The sequence below is a fragment of the Pleuronectes platessa genome, chromosome 1, assembly GCF_947347685.1.
Source record: "Pleuronectes platessa chromosome 1, fPlePla1.1, whole genome shotgun sequence".
Lineage (NCBI taxonomy): Eukaryota > Metazoa > Chordata > Actinopteri > Pleuronectiformes > Pleuronectidae > Pleuronectes > Pleuronectes platessa.
Genome location: NC_070626.1, coordinates 5878714 through 5895434, shown reverse-complemented (window position 1 = coordinate 5895434; position 16721 = coordinate 5878714). Strand labels below are relative to the sequence as shown.

At 44.8% G+C, this 16721-nt stretch overlaps 1 pseudogene; it reads right to left on the bottom strand.

Annotated features, from left to right (window-relative positions):
• Window positions 1-445: 445 nt before the first annotated feature.
• On the bottom strand, window positions 446-11177 carry LOC128439009 (uncharacterized; annotated as a pseudogene).
• Between the last annotated feature and the right edge of the window lie 5544 nt (window positions 11178-16721).

The window sequence follows — 16721 nt, the reverse complement described above, 5'->3', positions numbered from 1 at the left end:
CTTACACGTTTAGCTGTAGCCAAAGCCAATAACAGAGCCACCTTCAAGGATAACGTTTTCATGTCCACGTTATCCAATGGTTCAAAAGGATGACTAGAGAGGGCTCCAAGCACCACTGCTAGATCCCATGATGGTGACATAGTCTTAGAGATGGGCAACAACCTCCGTGCACCCTTCATAAAACGACAAACCAGGGGGTGTTGGCCCACTGGTTTTCCATCAAATCCAACATGGCAAGCAGAAATAGCTGCCAAGTAAACTTTGACAGTAGAAAATGCCCTCTTTTGATCAATCAAGTCCTGCAGGAAGGACAGGATTGTACCAACTGGACATTGAAAAGGGATTTCCTGTGCCTTAACACACCAATCCTCAAACAATCTCCACTTACAGTCATAAAGAGACCTAGTGGATGATGCTCTGGCATTCTGTGATAATCCAGTCTGGCTCAAATTAAACCACTCATGGGCCAAGCCCACAGGGCGAGGCGCTCCGGATGAGGGTGAAATATCTGTCCGGACGCCTGGGAGAGCAGGTCCCTGCGTAGCGGGAGAGGCCATGGGTGACCGTGGAGGAGCTGTCTCACTTCCGCCAGCCAGTGCATGGACGGCCAGTGAGGAGCGATCAAAATTAGTGACAGACGATTCTCCCGCACCCTGAGCAGTGTCGGGGGAATCAGAGCCAGAGGTGGAAAAGCGTAAAGCGGGACGCGCGGCCACTCGTGAGCGAACGCATCCAGCCCCAGCGGTGCGCTCTGGTCGTGCAGGGAGAAGAACAGTGGGCACTGTGTGTTGCCCCTCGACGCAAACAGATCCACTGTTGCGCGGCCGAAATGTGACCAAATCTGAGCTACTACAGCCGGGTGAAGTTTCCACTCCGCATAGAGAGGATTTCCCCTGGACAAAAGGTCCGCACCCACATTCTGAATTCCGGGAACGTGGGTCGCTCTCACTGAGAGGAGATGCTCCTCGCCCCATAATATCAGTCTGCGTGCAATAGTGTGTAACTGTAGAGAACGTAGACCCCCCTGACGATTGATATACGCCACCGTGGTCGTATTGTCCGTCCTCACTAACACATGATGTCCCCGGAGGAACGGCAGAAAATGTTTCAGCATCAGAAACACTGCCATCAACTCCAGATAATTTATATGGGCATGTTTGAGATCCTTGCTCCACATCCCATTCGCGGATCTGCCCTCGAACACACCGCCCCAGCCTGACAGGCTGGCGTCCGTTGTGACCACTTTTCTGGCAGATATTGCGCCCATGCGCACCCCCGTTGTCAACATAGACGGGCGTTGCCATGGTAGCAGCCCGAGGGCGCAGGACGCGCAAGCCGTTACACTGCGGCGTCTGTGGCGCACAGGATCCAGTCTGAGAGAAGCCACCCAGCGCTGAAAATCTCTCATGTACAGCCTGCCCAGCCTCACCACCAATATTGTTGAGGCCATCAGTCCCAATAACCTGAGGCACAGTCTGTACGTGACCCGACGTGCTATGGCAAAATGAGAGAGAGTGGACCTGAAAGTGTGCACTCTCTCGGCTGATAGGCGAGCCGTGTAGGTCAGTGAATTTAACGTGAGACCCAGAAAGGCAATTTCCTGTCTCGGTGTTAACACGCTCTTTTCCCTGTTCACCACAAAACCGAGATCGGCCAGGTGTGTCAGTACAATGCTCGTGTGCGCCGCATCCTCTTGCTCTGAGCGCGCCAGCATCAGCCGGTCGTCCAGATAAGTGGCCACGCGTATACCCCGCTCCCTGAGGGGAGCTATAGCGGCGTTGACACATTTCACAAAGACCCTCGGGCTCAGTGACAGGCCAAATGGGAGTACCAGGTACTCGTACATTGTGCCCTGAAAAGCGAACCTCAGATATTTCCTGTGCGGAGGATAAATGGGAATGTGAAAATACGCGTCTTTCAGATCGATTGATGTGAACCAGTCCCCCGGCCGGATCAAACGTATCAGCGTTGAGTTTGTCAGCATGCGAAACTTGTATCTCCTGAGATACGAGTTCAAAATGCGAAGGTCCAGGATGGGACGTAATGAGGTCCCCCCTTTCTTTGGGACCAGGAAATACCTTGATTAGAAACCCTCCAGTCCCTGCCTGTGTGGCACTATTCGTATGGCTCTTTTGTTTAATAGAGCTGATATTTAACACCCGGGCCGACTCTCCCTGCGCACGGGAAGCGATGAGGCCGGGAAAACGGGGGGGCATTGTGGCGAATTGAAGCCTGTAGCCTTTGGCCAGTGTTCTCAATACCCATTCTGACGCTGCGCATGCTTTCCAACTCTCTAGCTTCAAAGTTAGGGGGGAGTGAAGCTCTGTCTGACACAGACGATCTTTGGGGGCCCGTACCAGCTGCACACTTCCGAATATCCCTGCGCATGCGCGGTCTGATAGGCTCGGAGCGAGCGGAGCGGGATGTTTCACCACAGGCGGGACGCTGCTTCCCCCTTGTGGTGTTATGGGGAACAACAGTCTGCTCTGCACCTCTGTGTTTTGTTTTTGTGATTTTGCAACCCTGCACCCTCGGCTGTGAGCCTGGATACGTCAGTGGAAAACTTTTTATTAACAAAAACTCTGTGTGCGTGCTTGTGAGACATTGATGCGGCGTTGAACAATCCCACATCTGAAACATGTCTCTTCGCCTCTTTACTGGGACGCACAAACTGAGCTCTGGGCCCACGCGTCGCCGAGAGGGATGGGTGGCACTGGGTAATTTCTCCCCTAACACACGGGATAGCTGGGCTGCCAGTGAACAGGGAACGGGTGGCAGCTCCGCTCGCGGTGTGGTTGACCACTAAGTCGCCTTCTTCTTCCGCCTGGCCTGCTGACTGGGTGACGGGCCCGGTTGAGCAGCCTGGGTTGACGGGGAATAGAAGGGCTTTCTCGGCCAAGCGGGCTTCGTTTCCGTGGGGCCGTTGGTGTTCGCACCCGGTTGAGCCCTGGGGCGCTTCGGGATGCGGAAAGCAGGAGCGGCGCTCCTAGAGGCAACCTGAACGAAAGTCTGCCGGGGGGGCAGTGCTGACTGAAAATGATAAGTCTGCTACTTGAGTGTAGCCCTCTCACTCAAATCGGGTTTGACTAAATTACTTTTATAGAATGTCCCTTTAACATATAAAAGTTACTGCATGGGTTGTGAAATGGTGAGAGCTACGAAATATATTTTCTGGAATGGTGTACACTAAACACAACTCAAAGATGACTCTGGCTAAGATGCCAAGAGGCCTGGTTAGTCTATTAATGTAACTATACTGGCAATGAGCATTGATTTCCCATGCAGTATATTTCAACTGTAACTATAGCCCTTATTCAATATGAAACAATACAATCAACATGAAAAAAACATTGGAAAGACAAGATTTGAGAGCAATATTAATCCGTTTTATTTCTAAACAATATAACTCAGCTCTCTTTTTTCATTTTACCTTAGATTGACCCATGAACACATGAAAACACAGCTTTATAACCCTATACTAATACCCCGGGGTTTTTTGAAAGATTCAGTTACTGGTACCAGTGTTGGCGCGCTTGTTGGAGCTCATACAGAAATCCTCTTCAAAAGAAAAGTCCATATACTCACACCCGAATCAGGCAAAAAAAATGAGACACGGTAAACTCCTTGAAAAGGCAACCTCTTCCAAGAGGCAGCAACACGATCAGGAACCTGTCTAGATGCTCGGTCCAACACCAACTCCTCTGCTGCAGCACGTGGCAAAGTCCGTCCTTATCATGGCCTCTCCCGTACATGCAGTTGGTTATGCTAACCGCTAGCAAAACAGTCCCGTACTCGTGGTCAGCTTGCGTTAGCCCCTTAGCAAAAAGCCACAGTTCTAAAGCACGCTCGTTTACACTCTTAAGCAAAATAAACAAACCCTCACGCAAACGCCCGGTTGCAAACGGTTAATAGTATAACTGTTCTTCAAGTTAACTTTAAGTTTTCTTCCATATAACAGTCTCTTCAGCTTCTTCCCGCAGCTTCTTTTTTCTCCCGCCCCCCTGACCATCCGACAGGTTAATCCCCAATGACAAATACAATGATTGACACCTGCCTGAACAAATCCAAACCATAAAAATAAACTGAGGGGTTCAAGGGCTCTTTAAAACATAGGACGTTTCTATATCTAACACAAACTTCCCCAAATTAACCAGATACATGTCAACAACATCATTACCATTTCAGGCCCACATTAGTGACAATTTAGCATAAACTGTACATGTAGGAAAACCTAATTTAATCAAATTAGAAGGGCGCTACATGAGTTTTTTGTTTCTCCTTATAAATGAAAAAAGGGGAATAATAAATAAATCTATAAGAGATTTGTTCACAAATCTAGGTATTTTGTCAACCTGGAACGGGATCCAGAGTGGAACAAGCTTATGCAATGTTGTGCAGCAGCCAATCATCATACGAATGAATGAAAAACAATGAGTATTGTATTTCTGAGAGTGTGATAACTAGAGATGAGCCGGATACTCGGCTGAAACGAGTATCCGGTACGGATAAAGCTTTTTTGCCGAGCACGAGTATTATACGAGTAATACGAGTCAATATCTGTGCTCCGACTGAATGAAAATCCTCACATAGCATCACAGCGCTCCTCCCCTTCACACACCGCTCTGCTCACTCACTCACAGAACAGCTCTCTGTCTCTCAGTCACTCAGGTTCGTGGGTCTTTTCCGTTAACGTTTAGGGTTTCTTCAGCTTGAAGTTTGTTTTTATTTCAGTTTGTACTTACTTATTAACCAGTAGAGTTCTGTTAAACGTGGGTTCGTTCAGACGTGGTGCTGGTAGAAAGCGACTCGCGTTGCGTCTCTGCCTGTCGGAGATTTATTTTTATTTTTTTAAACAGTTTTTTTTTTTTACTTCACGCATTGAGTGTCTGACTATTCTCTAGTGTCTGGATACTCTCTCTCTCTCTCTTTCTCTGCCGGTCGTTGGAGTTTTTATTTTTGTTTTAAACCGTCAGTTGGCTCTAACCAGTTTTATTTTACTTCACGCACTGAGTGTCTGACACTTTCTAGGTAGTAGTGGTATAAAATATATTATAAATTAAGCTACACACACACATTATATATTATATATATTATATTATATTACATTTCACTTCATAATTGCAACAGCATGTGTTGTATTCATTGTTGCAAAACTTGTTTTGTAAATAGTTCGTTTGCTATTGTGATCAAAATCATTGATCTGAAGCTCAATGCTGATGCTGTCCTGTAATAGTTTTCTAATCAGCAATAAATATAACAATTTCTGATCAACCCATATCAATTGCATGCTTTCAAGACAACCCGGCCTACTTCCGGGTTAAATCCAGCCCACTTCCGGGTTAGGCCCCGCCCACTCCGAGTACGGATACGGATACAGATAATTCATATGGTTAACAGATACAGATACAGATACAGATAATGCTGTACTCGCTCATCCCTAGTGATAACCTTTGGTGTTAACCTTCAGAAATAAAAATAATCCACTTGCAAACTGCATGACAAGAAAACTGCTATTTACTAAGTCTTATATGTCAACAGATGTACTGCCACACTGGCAATTGACTTTTACATTTACTAAAAAATTGCTGTTGTGAATCATGTTTCTTGGAACTGACCACATAGTTTGTTTACGGGAGAGTTCATCAATCCCACAGCTGAGAGGCATTGACTTGAAAGAGGGAAAGAAAATGTAAGACAGCATGGAAGGGTAATGAGGAGGGCTTTGGGTTAAACTATTTGGTGTCTGGCAAGAGAAAGCTCAGTGAAAACTAAGCAGATATTAGTTGAACTTAAAATGTGTGTTTGTATGTGTGCAAGTACGATGCGGTGAGTTATTACAGGACAATATTTCCCTTCGACTTGAAACTTGATATGAGCCAAGAGAGAGCAAACATTAAATCTCAGACAAATACCAAAATGGTCTGACTGCAATGCACTCCCACACAAACACACAAAAGGCCCATAGACTGGTAAAGATGCGCAAAATGTGCAGGTAGAGGTTTCAGGGTCAAGAAAAAGCGAAAACATAGATTTTTCATCCAACAGGCAATTCCGAGATTTCACCAACTTTCATAACTTGCCGTCTTCTTGACTAGTGGGAGGGTAATGTGTGATGTCTCATTTAGATGTTTTTTATTTCTAAAGTTCTATTTAAATCTGTAGCTTTCTCCTGAATTCACATTCTAACGCAACATGACATACCTTGAAGTAATTTTTAAAGCTGTCGCCTGCACAATGTTATTGGATCCATCTAAAGTAATTTCCTCTGCGTCGTTCATGGTATCGTTACCAGTGTCGCCACAGTTACTTTGAAAAAGAAACCTAGTTACTTTGAAAAAGTAACTTAGTTACTTTACAGATTACTTGATTTTAAAAGTAGCTAAGTTAGATTACAAGTTACTTTATTAGTTACATTCAGCAATTGCCGACAACACCCCCGCCGCCTCAACATAAAAATGACAACCGGTTTTGCAAACACTCACTTTATTAGAAACCGCTGGAGGGGGCCCCCCGCGCAAACGGAGGGTTCCCCCAGCGGGCGCCGTAGCTGAGGTGATCCGCGAGAAGGGGCCGACACGAGTCCAGAGTCGCTGCCGCCGACCGCCGTACCCGGTCCCCTCCAACCGGCCCCCGCCTTCTGCACCGGCGACGGACACCGCCCGGCGGCCCAAGAGAAGGAAAGCCCCCGCACCAGCGACCTCGCGGACGAGGACTTCCCCCCCCAAAAAAACATTGAGGTGGCCCGCACACTGACTCCCCCAGCCGCGGCATGTGCCCAGCGGTTTAAGCACAAATACCAAAATAGTAACACACAGTGACTTGGACAAGTAACTTTAAGCTGATTAGTGGTTTGGAAGTAGTAACGCGTTAGATTACTCGTTACTGAAAAAAGTGGTCAGATTAGAGTAACGCGTTAATAAGTAGCACGTTTCCTGGCATCACTGATCGTTACATTAGATATATTTTGTATGTGGGTTTTTTCCATCAAAAGATATAACAAAGCACTTAAGAACACACAGTTTATAGTTCAATCAGGAGAGACTTGGTTTTTACTTTAACGAGTTTATTTTTTACAGTGCACAGAGAATGCGAATATTTATAGTCTTTGGCATTTTAGACCCCTGTGTGATGTCATCAGGATTAAAAGGGGGTGGAGCAGAACGTCTTACAGGAAAACCCCCCCCAGGGGTCTAGACACTGGTGGTGGTTCATTGGTCAATCGTTTGTTTAGATGGTCCATGTATGAGCATTGTCTTATTGGACTTCCTAAGTGTGACATCCCCTGTCCTTAACCCTCACAAGAGTAAGGAAAAACTACAAAAAACCCTTCTTGAGGGAAAAACGTAGAAACCTCAGGAAGAGCCGCATGCGAGGGATCCCTCTTCCAGGATGGACAGAAGTGCAATGGATGCCACGAGTAACAGTCTGTTGTCAGGCAGTCAGCTGCCACCTTAGTCCGTGATCGGTTGTTATCGGGATCCAGAAGAGGTGATGAATGTTCTTCTCAGGACTGGAGGAGATTGGGGTGGAGGAGGGGTTGTGCGAGTCACTGCATTGACACTGCTGAGGAAGAGAAGAGAAGGGATTTTTAAAGTTTGACAGCTGCTGTGTGACTGGCTGAAGGAAACAGCGCGGGCCTGATTAGATGATTGGGAACACCTACGATCAGCTGACAGCATACAGGTTAAGCCCTCCCATGGGCATTCCCGATATTTAGGACCGCCCGCAGTCAGCTGATCTGAGTGGGGTTTTAAGTCTTCCTTACTGAACTTACGCTGAGCTCCATAAAGACAGAGGCTAATATTAGGGACTTAACCTCTGAGCACTACACCAAGGCTTTGTAAAAATATCTCAGACATTAAAAGAAAGCACTACAAATTATCTGAACATTGATGAAACAGGGATATTCACAGTGGAATAATTCCATGTCAGTGAGGGTCACACCCAAACCTCTAGGTGAGAGTATCTTTGCCTTATCTCATACAATTCTTGGCATGATTCACTTCTTTCAAGATAAAGAGCTGATTCTCCAACTAAGCCGACAACTTCTATAACTTCTCACATTTTAAGTTCAGCAGAATGTACATTTTTCACACCATAAATTCAAATTGGACAGATGAACACCACACATATCTGTTAAGTAACGGCAGATTTTCACAGAACTAGTTTTCTTCCACTAAATAGCTCCAATCGCTTCTACTTTGTCATTTTTAACACCGCAAAGGAGGTTGTGTTTTCGCGCTTGTATGTTTTTTTTTGTGTGTTAGCAGATTAAAGCAAAGACAACTTATCAGAGTTCCACAAAACTTAGTGGAAGGATGGGACATTGTCAGGGACTGAGCAGGAAGACCAGAGACACTGCATAAAAAGAAGAATTTGTGGCAGTTAATGTCGTAGGAAATTCTTGGAGAAATTTCTGTTACCAGTGTCTTGCCGTTTTACAAGCCTGAGAATGTTGGGAGGTTACCCCCCTTCTCCTAAGCCTAGGGGAGGCTTTCACATGCAAATGCCAATGCTCTGCGCTTTACAAACGCAAATCAGGATAGTTTCCCTCGGAGCAGATAACACCTTTTTCTAAACTATCTGGAGTCAGTACACCAGGCTTAAAATAAATATAAAACCTGAAATTGTAAATTGATCTTAAGTAAATAGGTGTGCTATAATTAATTACATTGTATACCACGAGCAAAATCAATGCTATGAATTTTTTTTTGGAAACAATGCACATTATTTCAGCATTTTATTATTATCCATAACACAATCCTAAATCTCAACCACTGTACAGAGTGGCATGATTACAGTCACTTTTTCAATTGTGCTGGTTAAATGCACAGTGGATGTGTTAACCACACATCTAAAAGCAATCCGCTCAACAGGCAGAAATTATGTTATGATGTGTCTGTGTCCTGTAAGCTCAAAACTTCTACTGGCTTTCCATAAAGATATCTGTCCTCCCAAAATACTGGAAATTCCCTCATAATTTGAACTTCTTATTAAACTTTGTCAGTATTCCATTAAAACACTAAACAATTTTATCCAAGCGACTTACAATATGTGCATTCAACTATGAGGGTAGAAACATAGAACAGCAAAAATCAGGTAAGTACAATAACTTAAAACCAGATAGAATAAACGGGTCCTCAGTCACATACTCATCCCATATCAAATTTAAATTTAAAAGCTGTTTTAACCGCTGCTTTAAGATGAAAAGGACAGTTGTGAAGCTTTACTCTGAAGAAGTGACGTCAGTCGTTTGCGTCATCACCTGATGTGCATGTCCAATCAGAGCCTCGTGAATGCAGAGTGCGTCTGCCGCAGACATAAGAGGATCGTGTTAAGTCTGTTCTGTACGAGTGACACTGTTTTCGGGATAAATAACTTGCTGAAGTCGACACGACACTGTTTCCCTGGAGGAGAAGATGAGTGCGTGGGAAAGCAAAGCTGCTGGCCCGGTGTGGAGGAGTCGAGGCGGAGAAGACAGGCGCACAGTCCCTGAATTAAGGTGAGAACCAGCTAGAGAGCGAAGCCATTGCTAACTGCTAAGCTAACTCTCTTCACAGCTCTGATGAAAATGGCCGGCGGAGCGAGGGTATGATTAAAGATGTGCTGTGCCGTTTAAAATACATCCTCCAGCTTTACTTTATCTGATCTTTTTTATCGTTGTGTTTTCACAGCCTGATTCCCGCACACAATGACGCAGTCACTGCACATTACGCTGAGACTCGCTGAAAGTCTGCATTTGCAGTGCTGAAAAACGACGCCATTGTACGTAAGTATCTGTTCAGGATTTTTTTAGGAATTTTGCTGTGGATCTTCCAACGGTGATGCAGCGAGGCTATTTCCGTTTATTAATAATAAACTCATGTTACTCATGATGTTTTCCAGCTGCCTGTACTATGACTTACTAAGACCCACTATGAGCCAGTATGACGGAGCTTCCAGTTCATCCATACGGACCTTGCATCAGCATTGAGGAGTTCAGGAGTCGGCAGAGAAGAAAGAGGGTAAGGTTAGATTCATTAAATCATTTTTCAGATACATGTGTAGGTTGTCATTGAACTGTGCTAATTGTACTGATTGTGTTTACAGCTGATTGAAGTGGGACAGATGACATGGATCCATCCTTCCATAGCCAGAAGCTCACCGACCTGTGTGCCACACTTCAAATAAGACTAGAAGCTACACTGGATCTCACAGCTACACACCACAGATGTCTACACACTGGGGCAGATTCGGACAGAGTCCCACAAAGAACATATGACCCAGAGGCTGCAAAGAGACATTTCAAGCTTCACCTGATTAGCTTTTCACTGGCTAGGCTAGTTTTGTTTGTACAATATTTGTGCTGTATGTAAATAAAGTTTTAACTCAACATATACCTCGTTCATGTTTTTTCTTCCCTGTACGATATGTTCACATGTAACATCAAGCATCACATGAATGAATGTATAGTCTTAATTAACTGCATTGCTTTTGGTAAAGGCTTACTAATAAATAATGATTTATTATATATATATTAATTGTTATTATTAATATTGTGTGGGAGGGGTTTACCCCACGTGTGTGCTGCAATGATCCAGGGTGACCAATGGCAACACTTCTGCCAGCCAATCACGAGTGACTTTCCGGGTTGGTTTCCTCCAATGGGGAATCGAGAGAGGCTCAGCGGCTTCGCCCTGAGTCATATGCTAATTAGATAACACCTTCGCTCCGCCGCTCCGCGACTCCCCCGCTGCTCTCCCCCTTTGTTCTCCAGACCCCCTCCGTCTGAAAAATAAAAATTCACAACCGGTAAAAAGGTAAATTACTCAAACTAGCCTCAACTAACAGCTGGAGATCAGTCAACCGCATCACAAAAGAAACTCCCCTCTCAACTGAGAGAGGGGAACATACACTCCTGATCAAAATCTTAAGACCAGTTAAAAAATTGCATGAATTTGCATTTTGCACTGTTGGATCTTAGGAAGGTTCTAAGTAGAGTTTCAAAATGCAAAAAGACCCTGCAGAAGGACAGCTCCAACCCCCCTCTCCAAAGCATCCGTTTGAAGAAAAAAGGGTTTCTCAAAAGCAGGACTGTAGAGAACTAGGTTCTTACCAAGACACAGCTGAATGTCCCGGAATGCTGCTTCTGCCACCTCTGTCCACTGGACCTGGTTGGGACACCTTGATCCAGTCATATCCGTGAGTGGAGCCGCTCTGGTGGAAAAATTGGGAATGAACCTGTGATAAAAGCTGGCCAACCCCAGGAAGGATCTCTACTGCTTCCTGGTCTGAAGCAGGGGACAGGACTCAAGGGCTTGAAACTTGTGGACCTGTGGTTTGATCACCCCATTCCCAATGATGAAACCCAAATATTAAGTCTCAGGTCTGGCAAAAACACACTTTGCCGGGTTAATGGTCAGCCCTGCTATTTGGAGGCATTCCAGAACTTTCTTCAGATGCTGGAGATGCTCCTCCCAAGTAGCACTGTAGATGACAATATTGTCAAGGTAGGCACATGCATAGCACTTACATCAACTCAGCAACCGATCCATGAGCCTTTGAAAAATTGCAGGGGCACATGAAGCCCCAAAGGCAAGACTGTAAACTGGAAAAGACCCCAAGGAGTCCGAAAGGCAGTCAGCTTCCTAGATATCCTAGCAAGAGGCACTTGCCAATAGCCCTTGGATAGGTCAGTGTTGACATCAGGCGGGGGAAGAGTACGGTGCAGCCCAGGAAGAGGAGCAGGCTGCAGCGGCAGGACGGGTCCGACTTCGACCATGTGGAGGAGAAGCGGAGAGAGGAGGAGTAGAAGGTGAAGAGGAGTCTGAGACACAACAACCTGCTGGCGCTGTCCCGGAGGTTGAAGGCCCGGGTCCACAACCGGAGGAGGAACCATGTGAAGCAGGAGGATCAACAAACACCTGCTGCTGCCGCACGGTGGACCTGATGGGAGGGAGGTATTGCTCATCCACATCTTCTTCCTCTTTCTCTTCCAATCCGTCCTCCACATTGCATTGTTCACAAGGTGAAGCTGGGGGTATCTAGATATGAAAAAAAATAAAAAAATCAACAATAATTAAAGATTTAACAACTACAAATCGAGATAAGTCGATAATGTCCTTCCCCATGATTGCACGAGACATGGTGCAGTCCAATTAGTACTCAAAGCCATTTAAGGTTGTCTGCTGCAGCTGGGCCTCCTTTTGATGAATGGCCAGATGACTCCAGCAACAACCCCCAGGAACTGGTAACTCAAAGAAAACTAGGGCTGCCGTGATTCGTCGACGTCATCGATTACGTCGACGCGGAAAATGCGTCGACGGCAATAAAATGCCTCGACGCATTTTTTAAAAAAAAATTATGAATTTAACTTTTCGATTTCTAAAAGATTTCATTTCAATTCATTATAACAAATGTTCTTCTTTCAATATCCCTACGTAATTGCTGAGTGCATTACGTCAGTCGTTTTCGGCACCAGTCAACGCTGAACGCACCAGTTTTAAAAAATCATGGCGGAGGCAGCAGAGTCCGACTTGGTTCCGAAACATTTCCAAAGACCCAAGGCTTCAAAAGTATGGGAGTACTTCAACGTATCACCAAACGATAAGGTGGTTTGTAGACTGTGCAAACTTTCGATGGCATACCACAAAAGCACCAGCGCTATGCACGAGCACCTGAAGAGAAAACACACCGGCACTATTCTGGAAGATGGACCGCCAGAAAAGGCAAAACCACCGTAAGTCGACTTTCACCTATGTCATTGGCCGATGTTTGTACATTTATATTTGTGGTTAAACCGCTGGGCACGTGCCGCGGCTGGGGGAGCAGTCGCCCCGGCGCTGCGGAGGGGAGAGCGCCCGGGGCGACTGCTCCCCGGGCGCTCTCCCCTCCGCAGCGCCGGAGGCTCGGTGTGCGGCCCGCCTCAAGTTTTTTTTGGGGGGGGGGGGTCCTCGTTCACGGTGTCGCTGGTGCGGGGGCTTCCTCTCTCTTGGACCGCGGGGCGGTGTCCGTCGCCGGTGCAGAAGCAAGCCCTGGACGCGTGTCGGGTCCTTCTGGCGGTCACCTCAGCTACGGCGCGCGCTGGGGGAACCCTCCGTTCGCGGGGGGTTGAATAATTGTGATCAATAAAATTAAAGGTGTAATTAAAAGGATCATAGCGAATATTACTGTCTTCATTATTGCATGTTAAATAATTATTATTTATATAATTATATTTATAATTATGATATATTTGTTTTTCTCCTCTCTTTCTCTCAGTATGAGGCAAAGCCACGTGAACGAATTCCTGCAAAAGAAGGACTGCTCACCACAATTTGCAGCAGCTCTTACTGATAGTGTCCTCAACATGATCATCAAAGACATGAGACCCCTGTCAATGGTGGAAGATGAGGGTTTCCGTGCTATGGTGAAAACATTCCAACCAGGCTACGTTCTCCCTAAGAGAACATGCTTCACAAACATGATGGAGAAGAAATATGAGCATGAATTCCTGAGAGTCAAACTTGCCCTCTCCTCATCCAGATCCATGGTCAGTTTAACCACAGATGCATGGACCAGTATTGCCACAGAAGCATACTTGGGCATAACCTGCCATTTTATTAACAATGACTGGGAGCTTGTAAGCTATAGTTTGACTACTATGCCACTTGAAGAGCGACACACTGCAATGAATATTGTATCCTGGATTGAAACAGCAATTGAGAAGTTTGGAATTCCTGCAAGTAGAATCAAGGCTGTGGTGCATGACAATGCAGCTAATGTAGTAGCAGCCATCAAGTTGTTAGAAGAGAGGCATGGGATATCTTCAATCCGCTGTGCTGGCCACACATTACAGCTAGTGGTAAATCACGCATTGAAGAATCCACAAATTAACAAAGCAATTGGAGCTGCCAGGTGCTTGGTGGAACATTTAAAAAAGAGTGAATTGTCCAGCTCAAACCTGAAAATAAAACAAAAACAACTTGGCAAACCTGAACACAAACTGATTCAAGATGTTAGTGTTAGATGGAACAGCTCTTACTACATGATCAGCCGCCTGCTAGAGCAGAGGTGGCCTGTTACAGCAACTCTGTCAGACGCAGATGTTACTAAAAGAGCAAAGCATTTCCTTGACCTCAAAGCTGAACAGTGGAGCCTGCTGGAGGAGCTAGAACAAGCTCTCAAGCCATTTGAGTGTGCTACTGTTTATCTTAGTGGGGGGTCATATGTGACCCTCTCCTCTCTACCTGCACTCATTAAAGGACTGATGAAGTCCACACAGAATGCAGCCTTTGACAACACCCATGTTCAGGCATTTCAGGCTGCTGCAGCAAATGAAATCTCAAAGAGGTGGGAGGTTGAGATGGCCTACAAAGATGCTGCTACAAACACCAGTGTAATTGCAGCTGCCCTGGATCCCAGGTTTTGCAGACTGAAATTCCTGTCCCCAGATGAAAGCCTGAAACTGCAGGTGAAAGTGCAAGCCCTTGCAATAGAAGCAAAGAGGAGAATGATAGAGAGTCAGCAACAGCAGCATACCACAAAGGCCCAAACATCAGCAGGTGTTACAGAGAAGAGGTCTGTGTCATTGCTGGACACATTGCTTGGGTCGGACTCAGACGAAACCTCCAGCCAGAATAACAGTGGGGACGAGGCAGATGTCATCAGTCATTCAGTGAGAGAAGAGATTCTCAAGTATTTTGGGGAACAGCCTCCGCCTAAAAGTACAGATCCTCTGCAGTGGTGGAAAGCAAATGAGGCAAGGTTTCCCTCTCTGGCTGTTCTGGCAAAGACTTATTTGTGTGTACCTGCCACATCAACACCTTCCGAGCGTCTCTTCTCCGCAGCTGGAAACATAGTTTCCAAGAAAAGAGCTTGCCTGAGTCCAGAGCATGTGGACATGCTGACATTCCTACATTATAACACACATGTCTAACTGACGTTAGAGTTGGATTTTGAGCTGGACACCATTCTTTATTATACTTTAAACATGTTGCACTTTGTTTAGTATGCAGACGTAACTTTTTTATTTTGATAAGGGGTTAAACTTTGATATCTTTTTGAGTTGCACTGCTGACTTAACTTATAAGCCCTCTTTTTTATTTATTTTTATCACGTTGGAGTTGCTAGTTTAAACCTACAGTTTTGCACTTTGATATTTGAGCCTGTTTACATTTTGTTTTGTGCTGCATCATATGATGACATACAGTTTGTTGTTGTCAAAATAAAGTTAACTGAAATGAAATGGTCAATTTGATTTTTTCCGAGGAAAATTAGTCAGGCATTAGGCAGCCCTAAAGAAAACGTAATTAATTGTCACAGAAAGAAAATATTTAATAAATAAAAGTATGTTGTATGAAATCAAAATGTGTCCAGTTATTTAATAAATGAAGTAGGTGCGTGTGCAAAAAGAAACAACTAGGAATTAAGAGGTTACCACCATGTTACCAATGTCAGTGTTTGTGGTTGCTGGTGCGGCCATCACAGACATGGACAAAGAAACAACCTATATATTTATATATTTTGGCATGAATTTGGCCAGGGGCGGATCCAGGAATATTTCACTCAAACATTGCATGATGGGGAAACATTGTCTCCATTGTCCCAGGAATACAATTGAATCTTGATGAAAATATTTCTTATTTAGGCAACTGACATCTGAACTAGGTACGTTTCATGGGTCTGTTGGGTCATGGTGGAGGTGTCTGCTCTTTTGAGTGCTAAACTTGTTTTTTTTCTGTGTTCAGCTGCCATCAAAATAATTTAAAACTTCCTACAGTTTCACATTAAAAGCTTATGAAAAAAAATGGAAAGGTTTCTTCTTTTAAGCTGGGAAGATTGTTATTTTCTGGCACGAGGGGTCTCTCAATCAAAATCATAACAGAAGTTGGAGGTTGGTTATGTTGTGAAGTAGCGTATAGGATCAACAGATTCCACCACTACTGTATTGTTGTCATTCAGTTAGCTTTTCCCTGAAAGTGTTTATCCTTCAGTAGCTAAATTATAAATCGGATCTTGTTGAGATATCTATGTTTCTCTGTATCTTGTGATTATATTTTACCTATATCCTGTGAACAAATATTAACTGTATAATCCATATAATCAATAATGCTACAACTGTTTCTTATATTTAGAATGATGTATAATCTTTTTGACTCAGACGCAGGGTCAGGCACAGAGCACGACCACAGAAAGAGCAGGTGTCAATCTGAATGTCAATCTGACCCAAAATACAATTCAGAGAAAAGTGTGTGATGGAAATTCATCTTGAGATTTGAAGTAATGAAAGCACGGATGCTCAGAAAAGAGAGAGGACGTGCCAGAACTAATACAATGAGGTGCTTCATGAAACATGGTGAGAAAAAGGTATGAAATCCTCCTGAAATGTTTAATCTGCTGGGTCTCTCCACTGTAGCAAGCTCCCTGTTTGCCAAGGCCACAGTAGTGGGACACCTGGTCAGTTGAAAGTGATGTGCTTGCAAAAAACTGCACTTTGAGGAAACAGTGTACATCTGGCCAATGGCTGAATTCCCTCAGGGAAAAAGAACCGCCTCTGTGCCCACCCTGTGTCTGATTATATATACTGTGGACTTAGGATTGAACTGGGCTTCTTCTCGACATGATCCAGTGAACCTGGTGACGTGTCCGGCAGAACCCCAGAGACTCTCTGTAAGTATTTCAGTGAATACAATAAATGTTCAATTTCCAGAACTTCATGTATAAGTGTCTAATTATTCCTTCTCAAATCCTGGATCAACAAA